We start from the raw sequence: 15980 nt of genomic DNA on the forward strand, positions 1-15980 counted from the left end.
TGGATATCTGTGAAACAAGGGATTCACAGAGTTCTTTATTCTGAAGGGACAACTCTTAGGCAATGACCAAATAATTTGTGAACATTTGCTTGTGAGGCAATTTGCTGACCAGGGCATCCAGTGCTAAGATGACTGCCTGAAGTCCAGCCAATCGTGCTGACCCTGGGGTTCTGTCCTTTTATCGGAAGGTAAAGCAACAAAATTTCAGTGAGTTCTGTCACTTACAATGGTGACAGTGTCATCCATACAGCCTACAAACTCCCATTGCTGAACACTCAGTTAATCCCAAGGGGCTCTTCATATAGCCAATGGGTTTGAGGGAAAGGTGACTTCATCTAACACCATTGCATATGTCAAGGAATTGAGGACAGTGGAGACCACCCCTTCCAGGTTAATAATCCAGAGGGACCAGGTTCAGCTCCATATTATATTAAGGAGGACTCAGTAGCAGTGCTGAGTTTTTGGGATGCTGCTTTTATGACCCAAGGCATAATGGGCAACTGGTTATGGAGAATCACAGGCTCAAGGTCTGCAAGGGCCTCTATTTCCAGGAGGTCCCAGTATGTGGTCAACATTTTTTGCTTTAATGCTATATATAGTGCAGGGTCAGGAATGTTAGTTTCTCGTTTCAAAAGTCTGTGGGCTGCCTATGGCCATCATAGTTGTCCAGAGACTTCAGGAGGTATGAAAGGAGGTTGCTAAAGCTTCTATAGTGAATCTATCAAGTGCCTGTCATTCTTTTTTTCCTAAATCAATGATTTTAATAACAAAAAATGTACTTCTGATGGAAAATAACTGAGTTCATTGGTCTGTAGTCTTTTAAACAGAGAAAGCTGATTTTTAGCTAACAATAAGTATTGAAGCGGTCGAGATCAATACGATTCAATGACTCTCCATTTTCATGCAAAGATAAACCTTGTTCTTGTTTCCTCTTATGAGGGATATTTTACTGAGATGAGAAGACAAATTTCATTTTTCAGAAGATAGCTTTACTTTGGTCTTCATTTTCTTCCTGTCAAGCTCATACACAATAGCATGTCTTGTGAGACTTTGTTTCATAGCCAACCTTTTGCCACAGCCAGCATGTTCACACATAAATGGGTGATTCTCCGTATGAAAAGAAAGAAGACAGCTCTGGAGATTAAATACAGTTCTGCTGCAGCCGTCTCTTGGATGTTGACATACATCTCATTCTGAGGCATGAGTTTTCACAGGTTATTTGAGATAATCTTCACATTTGAATGTTTTCTGGCATACATCATATGTTATTTCCTTTTTATGGATTTCTCTCATGTGCTTTGGAAGCTCTGTCCATGTTTCTGCCACAAAAGAACATCCCTATTGATATATATTTTTCTGATGAACCTGCATCTGTCCTCTCAGTCTGCAGGGTGAAACAAAGTGTTTTCCACACCCTTCAAGGTTAAACTTGAATAGTGGTTTATTTTCATGCTGGCACTGATGGATTTTCAGCTGCTGATGCTTCTTAAAGGTCTTCTTACATCCTTCAAAATTGCATACATATTGCTTTTGCAGATTTTCATGTTTGCATGCAAAATGTTTCTTCCAGTTGGATTTTGTGTGGGATTTTTTTTATCACAGCCATTAGCAGAACAAATAAAAGGCTTTTTCTCCAATGTGAATCAGGATGTGGCAATTCAGAGGGTAGCTCCTGATGAATGCTTTGCCACACCCGTTGTAGTCACGGGCCTCTGCAGGATCAGCTAAATTTAAGATGGACAGAATTTAGAGCCTTTTATTTGAGTGATCCCCATTTAAGGTGAGTTTATTTGGAAACAGCAATATCAGAGACATTAAGTAGAATTTGTAAATTGGAATATATTGCCTCCAGAATGAAAAAAGAACTAAAAGATGTTGAATGTTTATGTTTATAATGAGTATGTCAAGTAAAACTTCTTGGAGAAAGATGTTATCAACTTAACATCAAACCTGTGCTTCTGGAGAAAGGTGGGTACAGTTAAGTTCTTGTCTGCAAAGATTGCATGCAATGGCAACACTACTGAGTTGCCCTACAAGGTGACCTAGGAAAAGCATACTTTTTTCCTTGGAGATAAAGGCAAAATACAGTCAAGAGGCCATTGAAATAGCCACCAAAGATAAATATTAGCAAAATCTATAATAGCAAAGTATTTACTGGTTATTAGTTAAATGATGTCAATAATTTTAATATTAGGTATTATGCATGAGAATCACAATAGATGAAACCACAGCATTGTAATAAACCACCCTGACGCATCTGTCTTTACCTATTTTTTTGAGATTTGCAAATATTAGTTAGGTTTTATATAAATAAGTTTGAAGTCTTGACAGTCCTTTTAAATTTCGCATTGGAACATCTTAACTGTTTTCATAAGGGGACCCATAGGGTCTTGTTTCTCAAGCTAATTTTTCCGTGCCAAAAACTTAACTTAATTTTAATGCATTACTCATTGTATCAGAACATATATGCTAAAAATGGAATTTAGAAAATACTATAATGAAAGAAAAGAATACCTAATTTTTCTCTATTTAATTTTTTTTTAAGTTGTTGTTTTGTTTTGTTTTGTTTTTTAAGAGATGGGGGTCTCATTATGTTGCCAAAGCTGGCATGCAGTGGCTATTCACAGATGCAATCATAGCTCACTATGACTGCAAACTCCTAACCTCAAGTGATCCTCCTCAGCCTCCCAAGTAATTGGGACTACAGGCATGTACTACTGGACCGGGCTCTATTTTATATTTAGTTACTCTCCCAAGAATATCGGAAGTATTATGTTTAAATTTAGTGAGATCCTTGAGTAGAACTACAAGTTGAGACCCAGTATGATTAAGTCTGTAAAGCTTTGTCAGTTGGTGTATTTTAGCAGATCTGAAAGTTAAGTTAGAATCTATCTTTTACAGACACAAAAGCCCAATTAGTACAATTTTTATATTAGTTTTATAAAAAATATTTTAGCAGATTTTTGGATTTCTAATTGGGTTAATTTATGTATAATTTTTTTTGTGTATACATATATATACAGAGTTATATAAGTAAATCAATAAATATATATCTATGTACACAAACTATTTATTTTAAAATTTCTTCTCCTGTGTCAAGGTTTTCTCTTTATTCCATTATTTTTCCTCTGTTTTGGGCTTCTAGCCTCCTGAAGTCATGGTTGTTAGTTTCTGTCTGTGTCTCATAGTTACAGGAAAGGAGTGGAAGAAAGAGCCCAGTGGTCTGCCTCATAGGCAGCCATTCTTCATCCTAAGGCTTCTCAGTCTACCTGTGAAAGATTGAGAGCTGTAGTCACCTCTCCTTGGGACAGGCAATAAGTTCCTTTAAGTTTTTGTCCCTTTTCATGTTGACGTGCAGGGGCACTTACTAAAGCCCAATCACACTGGCTAGGGGACTTCCATCATTTAAACAACTGGGTAACTTTTGCAGGTGTTCAGAAGGGGGTTGCTGGGGTGAGATATTTGTTTCCTTGCTACAGACAGCCTCTCTGGGTTAAACATTGAATGGCTGGTATCCAACAGGGTAGCCCATGATATTCCTGAGGATCTGGGGAACTTGAAGTTCCCTAAAAACAGCAACAAAATATGCAGCAAAGAAGACAGGTCGATGGCTACCCGACCAGAGCAACATTGACTATGAGACAGGGGTGCCATTGCTTTACCATGGGGGAACCCAGCCAACATCTCTATTTAAAGGTTGCCTGAAACACATGGACAAATCATCATTCTGCCCTAAGTAATAATTACAAACCAAAAAGTATCTGAGACAAGTCTCAATCAAGTTAGAAGTTTATTTTGCCAAGGTTAAGGACATGCCTGTAACACAGTCTCAGGAAGTCCTGACAATATGTGCAGGGCAGTTGTGCTACAGCTTGGTTTTAAACATTTTAGGGAGACAGAAGACATCAATCAATACATGTAAGATGTACATTAGTTTGGTCTGGAAAGGTGGGACAACCTGAAGTGGTGGGGGCTTCCAGGTCACAGGTAGATTCAAAGATTTTCTGATTGGCACTTTGTTGCTAAAGTTTATCTAAAGATATGGAATAGAAGAAAGTGACTGCATTAAGACAAGTTTTATTGAGATCAAGGTTCTTGTTGTGCAGGTGAAGCCATCAGGTAGCAGACTTCACAGAGAATAGATTGTAAATGTTTCTGGTCAAACTGAAATAGTCTGTTCTATCAGTTATAGGGTCTCTGTTTTAACGTTAATGTTGTTCAGTTGTGCCTGAATTTCAAAGGGAGGAGAGTATAATGAGGTATTTCCAGCCTCTACTTCCCATTGTGGCCCTGAACTAGTGTTTCAGGTTAACTTTGGAATGCCCTTGGCCAAGGAAAGGGTCTAAGAGTCAGTTGGTGGGCTTAACATTTTATTTCTGGTATACATAATAAAAAAGGAAACAAAGAGGTAAGGGCATCTGGGGTCAGCCTCTGTTGAACACAGTGACTAGAAAGAGGATAGAATGCCCAGCCCCAGAAAGTGCAGTTTTAGCGGCGCATCGCTCGCATATCCATGGGGTGAGCCTCCATCAAGGCTTTTCTTGAGCCTCCAGAGTTTAATCTGGTAGCACTGCTCATTAGAATATTCTGAGAGATGTGGGGATACATGGCAAGCACAGACAGACACAGCCAGCAGGCAACAAGGCTAAAGCACAAGCTCAAGTTCTGTCCAAGCCACTCTCATAGAGGTCTGGAACCAATTAGTAAGCCAAGAGCAGCCTCTTGAAAAGCTATCCAAGAGTCAGCAGTCACGGCCATGCTATCTGCTCACAGTGCAAATTGTTTTATAAGATTTAAGGATTATTTTGATGGAAGGATACAACACACTGTCACTCAAATATACGAAAGGCAGAATATCTTATTACTTTCAGCTATTAATAAGAGAAAGCTGCCAGGCAGGGCCATATAGAGAATTGCACTCAGGGACAGGATAGCAGGGAAAGAGAGCTGTAGGAGGCAGTTATTTAGGGTATCCATGGCAAGCAAGGCAGGGTTAGCTAGGTTTCTCAGACTGCCTTCTCGTTGGCTATAATGCTGTTCCTAATTGTCTGGTATTTTGCCTGGGGCGATTGGGGCTTGTGCATAATGACCCACAGTATAAGAACCTGATTAAGGAAGTGGTTGGAGTGTGGAAGAAATCAGGCTCTGAGAAAGGGCAATTGACCAGTCTCTAGCCAAAATCTCAAAACTAAGTAAAGATATTAAAAAATTAAAAATCCCAAACTAAAAAACTATATGTCTACATTATACCACAGGTAAAACAGGATTATGAATTAATAGTGGTAATAATTTTTAATTTTTTAAATTCATTTTGAAAATTCTTATTCTAAAATGATTGAATTAGGAAGTTATCTGCATATTTTAAATGTCCATTCCTGAGACAGTTAGGAAGAAAAAAAGTGTTTGTCTTTTACATTTCTAAATTCCCAAGAAACTACAGACATAAATTGCTAGCTAAAACAATAGCATAAGCCCAAACAAAAAGTGTCTCAGAAGAAAAAGCAGGTATTAATGCTTTCTTTGTTCTGTTGATGACTCTCAAAAGTTGCATATACAGCTAACATGATAAATTAATATAATTTCTATCTGTTATATTGAATAAATGGTAGTGACAGTTACAATAAATTATATATCTTTTCACAGGTATATTGCACAAATTTCAGGGAAAAAAGTGGCTTTACTTAAGTACAATTGATATAAAATAAGCTGTCTATATTTAAAGTAACAAATTTCATACTTCTTAATTAAATATGTCAGTATACATCTCTACATATTTACATATAAAAATAAATAGATTAAGTAGATAGATGATAGATAGATAGATAGTTTGCTAGGGTTGCCATAACAAAGTTCCACAACCTGGGTTAAACAACAGAAATTTATTTTCTCATCATTCTAGAGGCTAAAAGTTTAAGGCATTAGCAGGGTTGGTTTCTCCTGAGACATTCTCTTCAGGTTGTAAATAGCCATCTTCTCCCCATGCTCTTCCCTCTCTATTTACTCAGTCATAATGTCTTCTTCTTATAAGGACACCAGTTATATGGAATTAGAGCCTACCTGAATGACCTCATTTTCATTTAATCACATTTCTAAAGACTCTATCTCCAAATGTCATCACATTCTGAGGTGGTGCTGGGGGTTAAGACTTTAACATATGAATTTTGGAGGGATGCAATTCAGCACACATACACAGACACACACACACACACACACACACACACACGATTGACCCTGTTTGCAGATGACATGATCTTTCATCTAGGAAACCCCATCATCTTAGCCTAAATCTTATTAAGTTGATAAGCAGCTTCAGCAAAGTCTCAGGATACAAAATCAATATGTAAAAAAAATGCTAGCATTCCTATACACCAACAGTCAAGCTGAGGGCCAAATCACCAACAAACACACATTCACAGTTGCCACAAAAAGAATAAAATACCTAGGAATACAGCTAACTAGGGAGGTGAAAGATATCTACAAGGAGAACTACAAACCACTACTTAAATAAATCAGAGCGGACACAAACAAATGAAAAACTATTACATGTTCAAGGATAAAAATAATCCATATCGTTAAAATGACCATACTGCCCAAAGTAACTTATAGACTCAATGTTATTTCCATTATATTGACATTTTTCATGGAACTAGAAAAAACTATTTTTAAATTCCTATGGAACTAAAAAAGAGCCCAAATAACCAAGGCAATCCTAAGCAAAAAGAGCAAAGCTGGAGGCATCATGTTACCTGACTTCAAACTATACTATAGGTCTACAGTAACCAAAACAGCACGGTACTGGTACAAGAACAGACACATGGACCAATGGAACAGAATAGAGAACCCAGAAATATGACCATACACCTGATGTTCAACAAACCTAACGAAAACAAGCAATGGGGAAAGGATTCCTTATTCAATAAATGGTGCTGGGACAACTTGCTAGCCATATGCAGAAGACTGAAACTGGACCCCTTCCTTACTCCATATACAAAAATTAACTCAAGATGGATTAAATACTTAAATATAACCCATAACTATAAAAACCCTGGAAGAAGACAACACAGACAATATCATTTAGGACATAGGCTTGGGCAAAGATTTCATGACAAAGAAGCCAAAAGCAATTGCAACAAAAGCAAAAATTGACAAATGGGTTCTAATTAAACTAAAGAGTTTCTGCACAGCAAATGAAACTATAAATGGAGTAAATAGACAACCTACAGAATGGGGGAACACTTTTGCAAACTGTACATCTGACAAAGGTCTAATATACAGGATCTATAAGGAACTTAAACAAATTTATAAGAAAAAAACCCAAACCCATAAAACTGTGGGCAAATGACATGAACAGATGCTTTCCAAAAGAAGACATGCATGTGGCCAACAATCATATGATAAAAAGCTCAACATCACTGATCATTAGAGAAATACAAATCAAAACCACAATGAGATACCATCTATCACCAGTCAGAATGGCAACTACTGAAAAGTCAAAAAATAAAAGATGCTGAAAGGGTTGTGGAGAAAAAGGAATGCTTATATCCTGTTGGTGGAAGTGTGAATTAGTTCAGCCATTGTGGAAGACAGTATGGTGATACCTAAGACAGAAATACGATTCAACCAATTACTAGATATATACCCAAAGGAATATAAATCATTCTATTATAAAGACACGAGCATTCATATGTTCATTACAGCACTATTTACAATAGCAAAGACATGGACTTAACCTAGACTCCATCAGTGGTAGACTGGATAAATAAAATGTGGTACATATACTCCAAGGAATACTCTGCAGCCATAAGAAAGATCAAGATCATGTCCTTTGCAGGGCCGTGGATGGATCTGGAGGCCATATCCCTAGCAAACTAATATAAGAACAGAAAACCAAATACCACATGCTCACTTATAAGTGGGAGCTAAATGATGAGAACAAATAGACACAGAGAGGGAAACAACACACACTGTAGGCTATGAGGAGGGAGACGATCAGGAAAAACAACTAATGGTTACTAGGCTTAAAACCCGGGTGATGAAACAAACCTCTGTGACAAAGTTAACCTATGCAACAAACCTGCACATGTACCTCTGAACTTAAAATATTTTTAAAAAGTTTTTAATAAATGACTTCAAATTCCACTTTTAAAAACTAGAAAAAGATGCAAAGTCAAGTAAAAAACAAAAAACAAAACAAAAAAAACCCTAAAGATCAGAGCATAAATCAATGAAGTACAAAGCAGAAAGGAATACACAAAAATTAATAAATCTAAAATCATGTTCTGTGAGATTATCTATATCACTGGTAAATCTGTAGCAAGACTGAAAAGAAAAAATACACAGAAGACACAAATTACCAATATCAAGAATGAGAAATGTTGTATCAGTAAAATTATTGAAACATTAAAAAATAATGAGAGAATATTATGAACATCTATATTCCTATACATTCAATAAGTTAGGTTGCAGGATACATTAGTATATAAAAATTTTATTTCATTTCTATATACTAACAATAAACAATTTGAAATTAAAATTTTCAGTAGCATCAAAAATATTAAATTCTAGATACAAACAATGAAGATGAGAAATTTTGGGAAGTGGAAACTAACAAAAACAATTATTTTGAAGTTCTTTCCAATTCTTTCACATCTCAGTCAGACACTCAATAAGTGTCTTTTTCCTACACTTAAAAGAAAGGCATTTAGTCTTTTGCTATTAAGTATAATGTTTGCTTTAGGTTTTTCAGTGATGCTGTTAATCAGGTTAAGGAACTTCTCTTATACAGGTATCCCTAGTTTGAAGAAGATTTTTATTAGTAATGGAATTTAATTTTTTTTCAAAAAAATTTTTTTTTCACATAGGAGTTTCTGTTTAGTTAATATTGGTGTATTACATTAATTGGTTTCAAATACCAACCTTGCATTCCTGGGATAAACATATTTGATCATGATGTATGATCTTCTTTATATTGTAAGATTTGATTTGTTTATAATATGTATATCTATATTCATGAAGTGATATTGTTACATAGTTTTCTTGTGATGATTTTGTGTGGGTTTGATTTATATCAAAATTGCACTGGAGGTTCTTTCCAGTGCTATAAGGCAATCAATACATAATAGGCATCCAGAAGGATAAAGAATAAATAAAACTGTCTTTATCCACAGATAATATGATCCTGAAAACTTACTAATCTCATTTATTTGTCTAATAGCTTTTTTTTTGTGGATTCTATAGGATTTTCTGCATAACAATGTGAGAATGAACTTCACATCAGGAAATGTATGCAATCATTCTTGATAAAAATATTCCATAAATGAAGAATAGATAGAAGCATCTTATATATAGAAGCAGCATATATATATGCTATGGATGACAATTTGATAAAACATACAAAAGTTATAATTCAAATACCTATAATCTAGACATCCCCCTGTGGAACATTTATTCTACAGCTATCTCTAAAGCCATGCCAAAACTATAAATGTGAAAGTTTAATTATTGGTAATAGCAGTAAGTGTTACTTAAATTATGAACCATCCTTTCAACGAAATGGTAAGTATGGAAAAAACAAATTGCAAACAAAAACCCTAACAACAACAATATCTTCAAGCTATCTCATGTTAGAATGTGAAAGCCATAAAGGCAGCAGTTTTTAAACTACAGTGTTCTGTTGTATGTGCACTTATTAGAATAGCACCCAAAACACAGTAGGTACTCAATAATAGTTAATACACCTGAAACGCCATAGATGCATGAATATAGCATATATAGTACATGGCATAGCTATAAAAGTACATTGTACTCTAGTAAAAACTCAACAAATATATAGTATTATTATTTTATGAAGTAATACAAAAAGCTTTATATTATTTTATGAGTAAATTGTTAAGTAAAAAAGTATAGGACAATGTATCTAACAACAACCTCTATGTTAAAAAAGGTAGAAAACAGGAATCCTATTTGTACTTGCTTGATAAGCAATGTATGTTTGTGTGTGTGTGTGTGTGTGTGTGTGTGTGCATGTGTGTACATATGTTAAAAATTTGACATTAACAATTAACTTTGATGGTAAATGAAAGTCAAGGATAGAGGTGGGTGAGATTTATTGGAAGGCATCCAGGGCAGGTTGGAGACTTTAAACTGCATGAATACTTTTTGAATTGTGTGAGTATATGATCTATTAAGAATTGCATAATTATACAAATCTTTATTTAGTCGTAATTTTGATAAGTTCTGCAAATAAAAATACAGTATCATGATATATATATATATAATACAGTGTGGGTATACTATATATAGTGTAGCTGTAAAAGAACATTGTACTCTAATAAAAATTCAACAAATATATGGAATTTTTATGAAGGAATAAAAAACTTGGTATTAATTATTTTATGAAGTCATGTAACAATATTGGGCAAAGTGTTTTGTATTATGAAACAAGATGTATGGTTTAGGGGTTTTCAACCTCAAAGTTATCTTGCTAATACTGTAAATGTTATTATGTTGTGTTTTAGTGTATAATTTATAATTCACTTAAGGTGAGGATTGTCTAATACAAAATTTATTTCCAAGCATTATTCAGCCGTAAATTAACAAAGATAACTGACTCAATCTATCAGGGACTATGAATCCTAGACATGAAAAACTAACTTTAGAGTAAAACTCCAATAAGTGATACTTTACTTGCTAATAAAACTTTCTTTTCCATTTAATACAGACCACAAGTATGAGATGTTTAAAATGTTGCTGCGGATTTTATATTTCAAAGCAAAATACAATACCAAATAACAGATCTGGGAATAAGAAAAGAGATATTAAATATTTTGTTTGCATTTTTATTGGAAAATAATTTAGCATCAAAATATAAGGAACATTAAATTAGAGGGAAAACTAAGGTGAAATACATCAAGACTGCAAGTACACTAACAACAAAAATAAAATAATGTGGATTTATTTGTGATTTTTTTAAGAGAAGTAGTTACTTACCAGTCCCACTTTTGATGACCAATTCTTACTCCCTCTCTTTCTTATCATTATCAATATTAGATCTGGTTGATAACGCCCCCCCTTTGTCTTTAAGTTATCACTCTCTTCTGGGTGCTTTATTAACTTACTGGTTTCCTTTCAGGCTAAGTGGCTTTCCCTCATTTCTCCAACTTTAATCCTTAAATATTTAAGGGTTCAGTCCTTGGCCCTAACATCTTTTTTTTTTTTTTTCAGTGTACATCCATTCCCTTGATGATCTCAGCCATCTGAAACTCTGAAATTTATGTTTACTGTGGTACTCTTCAATTAAGTCCAGGTTCATATATTCAATTATCTATCTTGCATTTGTAATTATAAATAATATCAATCTACATTAGTCATACTAACCATATCTAAAACCAAACTCCAGCCCCCACCCCCACCTCACTTTCACATTTTGCACTCTTGCTTATACAAATAAGTCGAAATGCTATTCTTCCAATTTCCAGTAGCTGGAGGATAGGGAATATTCATCATTGACTCTTTCTTCATACATTTTTCTTATACCCACAACCACCCATCGGCAAATTCTGCCAACTCACCTTCAAAATATACCTAGTATGCTTCTAAGTGTCTCACCTCTTCTTTGTCCAAGTCACCAATATATTTTACTTGGATTATTAACATATCCTCCTAACTGGCTTCGCTGCTTTCACTCATTCCTCTGAAGGATATACTCCACAAATAAGCCATAATAATGATCCTTTTATAACTAAATCAGAACATGTATTTTCCCTGTTCAACTCTTATAGTGGGTTTTCACCTTAATTAGAGTAGGAGTCAAAGTCCTTACCATGGCCTATAATCCTTAATTTCCCCATCTGATGCTGCTAACCATCTGACCATACCTGTATCACCTTCTTACTTACTCTGCTTCTGTCTCATTGGCCTTTCTGAACTTCCTTGAATGCACTCCAGGGTAATTCTTTTTCCTCAAAATGTCCTCATTTAAGTCACCTGCTCAGGTCTTTGCTCGGATGTCATCATATCAGAGATCTTCCCTGAGTGTCTTGTATAAAATAAACCCAGTGCTTTCTAGCTTTCTTGTTCTGTTTTATTTTCTTTTCCAGTTTTCATCAACAAATATATATTAATTTGTTTATTTTCAGGGTTTCTCCAATGTCAGGAAGGCAGAGCTTTGTCTATTTTTTTTCCTCTATGTATCCACAATACTTATAAAATGCTTCTCAAATGATAGGAAGCCTAATAACTACTTGTTGAATGAATAAATGATCAGAGAAGAAATAAAAATACCAATTATTAATGAACCTAGCATTGTCAAATAAGACAGTAAGGATGTGAACCTGAAAATAGACATTGTTGCTCTCTTGTTATGCGGCAACAACTAAAATTTAGTATATAATCAATGGAGAAACCTTTGTATTACTAAACTTTTAAATATAATTGCAAAATAATAATTGGTTATGTGGATAAATACATAATCCATTTTCACTAAAGTTGAGGAATATAAAAATGAAATTAATGTGGAATGCAATTCCATAAAAATGGAATGCAATTATGCCAAATTGCCATCTGCCTGTATTTGTTTCATTTTGTTTTATGTTTTTTGTTTGTTTGTTTCTTTGCTTGTTTGCTTTTGAGACAGAGTCTCCCTCTGTCACCCAGGCTGGAGTGCAGTGGCACGATCTTGGCTCACGGCAAGTTCCACCTCCCGGGTTTACGCCATTCTCCTGACTCAGCCTCCCGAGTAGCTGGGACTACAGGTGCCCGCCACCACACGTGGCTCATTTTTTGTATTTTTAGTAGAATTGGGTTTCCACCGTGTTAGCCAAGATGGTCTTGATTTCCTGACCTTGTGATCCACCCGCCTCGGCCTCCCAAAGTGCTGGGATTACAGGAGTGAGCCACCGTGCCCAGCCTGTTTTATGTTTTTTTGAGGGTGGGATATTTAACTTGTTGACCACAGCATTATATATGTTGAAATTATTTAAAAGAATTATTCACTTATAAAAATTAAACTATTTATCTAAATGGCTAAATAACTGATAGTTCTTCTGATTCTGTGGTCTTTCTTGGATTCCTTTATTGTAGCTGAGACAGTATAAATCATTTAAAAAATTATACCACTTCTAGAAAGCACTGATAATTCTACAAAGTTCTTCAACACTCACAGTCAGATGAAACCAGGCTTTGCTTTGCACAAATCAAAAAAGAAATCATCCAATATAGATTTGTAAAAATTATGACAATCTAATTTGCTAAAGCCCATTTGTGTTCTTACATCTGCTGAAGAGGTGGGAAAATGTTCCTATAAAGGCCAACCATAAATATGTCCTCTCATGAGACCCACCTTTAAAGGTAGAGACCAGGTAGAAAAAGAACTAGATACACATCACAGAGATCTCAGGTAGCAAAGATACTTATATATGCCTCTACCAATAATGACTCAAAGGAGCCCCATGTTATTTGAAAACCTATGTTAACCATCAACCAACAACCATCTGAAAATTATTTTCAAAAATAGGTTATATGCCTACTTAGAAAGATAAGCAACCTGGGACATGCAAATACAGTTTAATGGATCAAATTAAGTATTTCAATTCCTAACAAATGTTGGAAATTGTATGTGAATGTATTGACAATGAATTTTCAGGATAATCTCTATATGATTTTAGTGTATTGTGCTTTGAGTGGTAGGGCATCCTGGATTACTCAGCCTGTAGGTAAGTGGTGAATCTTAAGTCTCAAGCAGTAGTTAGAATCTCTGAATCTGCTCTCAGAGAACACCTAGGCTTGACTCAACTTTTCAGAGCAACATGGTGAGCTTTAGCAAAGTGCATGACACATTCAGAAGTCTAAAGAAGTCCCACTGCTAGGATGAAAGCATGGCATTACATAAGTGCCCAGCTCACAATCTGTAAGCACCTAGAGACTCGATTTTTAAAATAATATGTTTAATGATCGAGAAATGCATGTTGTTTTTAATCCTGGGAAAAAATCTAAATGTTAATATGTGTACTCAATTTTCTTAATTATTTTTAATAAACATGAAGTATTGGCTTATTTGACGAGTTTCTTTTTAGAATTTTCTGTAATTCCAATAAAAGAGAAATGATGTCATGTTATTAAAACCTCTTACACATGAGTGCTAATTTTGAAGCCTTGGGAGACTTACTAAATTTATGAAGTTTGGTATTTATCATAAACCTACTGACTAAACAATTCCTAATAATGATTAATTAAGCAGGATTAGGCAGAGTAAAATATTATAGTTTTTCTAATTTTGGCCAGTAAAATGTTTTATAAAACAAAAAAATTAACAGAAACTATAATAGATGTAATTTTAGGGCTTTTTGACATCCAAGTTAATATAGCAATTGAATGTGCAATTATAACGGTTTTGTGTAGATGTGTGCAAGGTAACTTCAAATAGTTCTTTACTACTGCTCAGCAATCCATCTGTGTTACTCTATAAATTTTGTCTCATTTTTCCCAATGATTACTTTAATTTTCTCCACATCTGTGAATGTCTCTTGACTTCCTATTACATTCCATCATCCTTCCCATTGGTATGTTTGTGCCCCATTATACTTTCTCAGGAATATTAGCCAACTTCTTTTTCCGGAGTATTCAACTACAACTTCTCAACTATATATTTTCCATCAAATATATTAATCTTCAGACTTCTATCCCACATCTTCCTGTACTTAGAGCCCTATCTCTCCTCCACTCTATAGATAATCTTCTTTTAAAAATTATTTATGGCTGGGCATGGGGGTTGACGCCTGTAATCCCAGGACTCTGGGAGGCCAAGGCAGGTGGATCACCTGAGGTCAAGAGTTCAAGATCAACCTAGCCAACAAGGTGAAATCCCGTCTCTACTAAAAAAAAAAAAATACAAAAATTAGCGGGGTGTGATGGTGGGTCCCTGTAGTCCCAGCTACTCGGGAGCCTAAGGCAGAAAGAATTGCTTGAACCCGAGAGGTAGAAGTTGCAGTGAGCCAAGATTGCGCCACTGCACTCCACCCTGGGTAATACAGCGAGACTCCATCTCAAAAAAAAAAAAAAAAAAATTATACTCTTTTGTCTCTGTTCTCCAATTACTAAGACACTCCATGCCAACATGGCTCTATAGCATTATTTTATGGAACATTCCTTCCTACAGTCATCAATGACCTCCATTTTGCCAAATCCAAGGCATAGTTTTAGTCTCCATTTAATTGATTTCTCAGAAACATCTGACAATGTTTCCTCTTTTTTCAATTATCCTCTGCTATAGTTTGGATATTTGAGCCTCTAAACCTCATGTTGAAATTTGATATCCAATGTTGGAGGTGGGGCCTAAAGGGAAGTGTTGGGTCATGGGGGCAGATCCCTCATGAATGACTTGGTGCCTTCCTTGTGGTAATGAGTGAGTTCTCTCTTAGTAACCTAGGCCCCACTGCCCCTGTGCTGGTTGTGAAAAAATGTCTGCAACCTCGCTCCCCTCTCCCTTGCTTCCTCTCTCACCATGTGATCTCTGAACATGCTACTGGCTCCCCTTCACCTTTCAACAGGTATGGAAGCAGCCTGAAGCCCTCACCAGAAGCAGATATTGGCACCATGGTTCTTGTACAGTCTATAGAAACATGAGCTAAATAAACCTCTTTAAAAAAAAGACCCAGTCTCAGGTATTCCTTTTTAGCAACACCAACAGACTAACAGACCCTGTTACTTCATCAGCTTAATAATCAGCTCTCTTTATGCAATATACTTGACCAACGCCAGAATTAAAGCAAGTACCCTCATGAAAGCAAAAACAATGGGAATGTAAGAAAAAAAAAAAAAAAACAGTTACAACACATGAGCAGCAGACTTGATCATCCACAGATAATTATGTCATCATTGCAGAGACTATCAGATGACTACCAAAATCCTTTCTCTTTTCTTTTACAGTAGATGAGTATGTTATTGTTAAACTCTATTACATTTTTCACCCTCCGTTGCAGTGA

General features: G+C 35.4%; 1 pseudogene; it reads right to left on the bottom strand.

The window, feature by feature from the left end:
- Positions 1–844: 844 nt before the first annotated feature.
- The window catches only part of LOC126950854 (transcription factor IIIA-like), a 48773-nt pseudogene continuing 33637 nt past the window's right edge, over positions 845–15980 (bottom strand).

Source organism: Macaca thibetana, chromosome 3 (assembly GCF_024542745.1).
Source record: "Macaca thibetana thibetana isolate TM-01 chromosome 3, ASM2454274v1, whole genome shotgun sequence".
NCBI classification, from domain to species: domain Eukaryota; kingdom Metazoa; phylum Chordata; class Mammalia; order Primates; family Cercopithecidae; genus Macaca; species Macaca thibetana.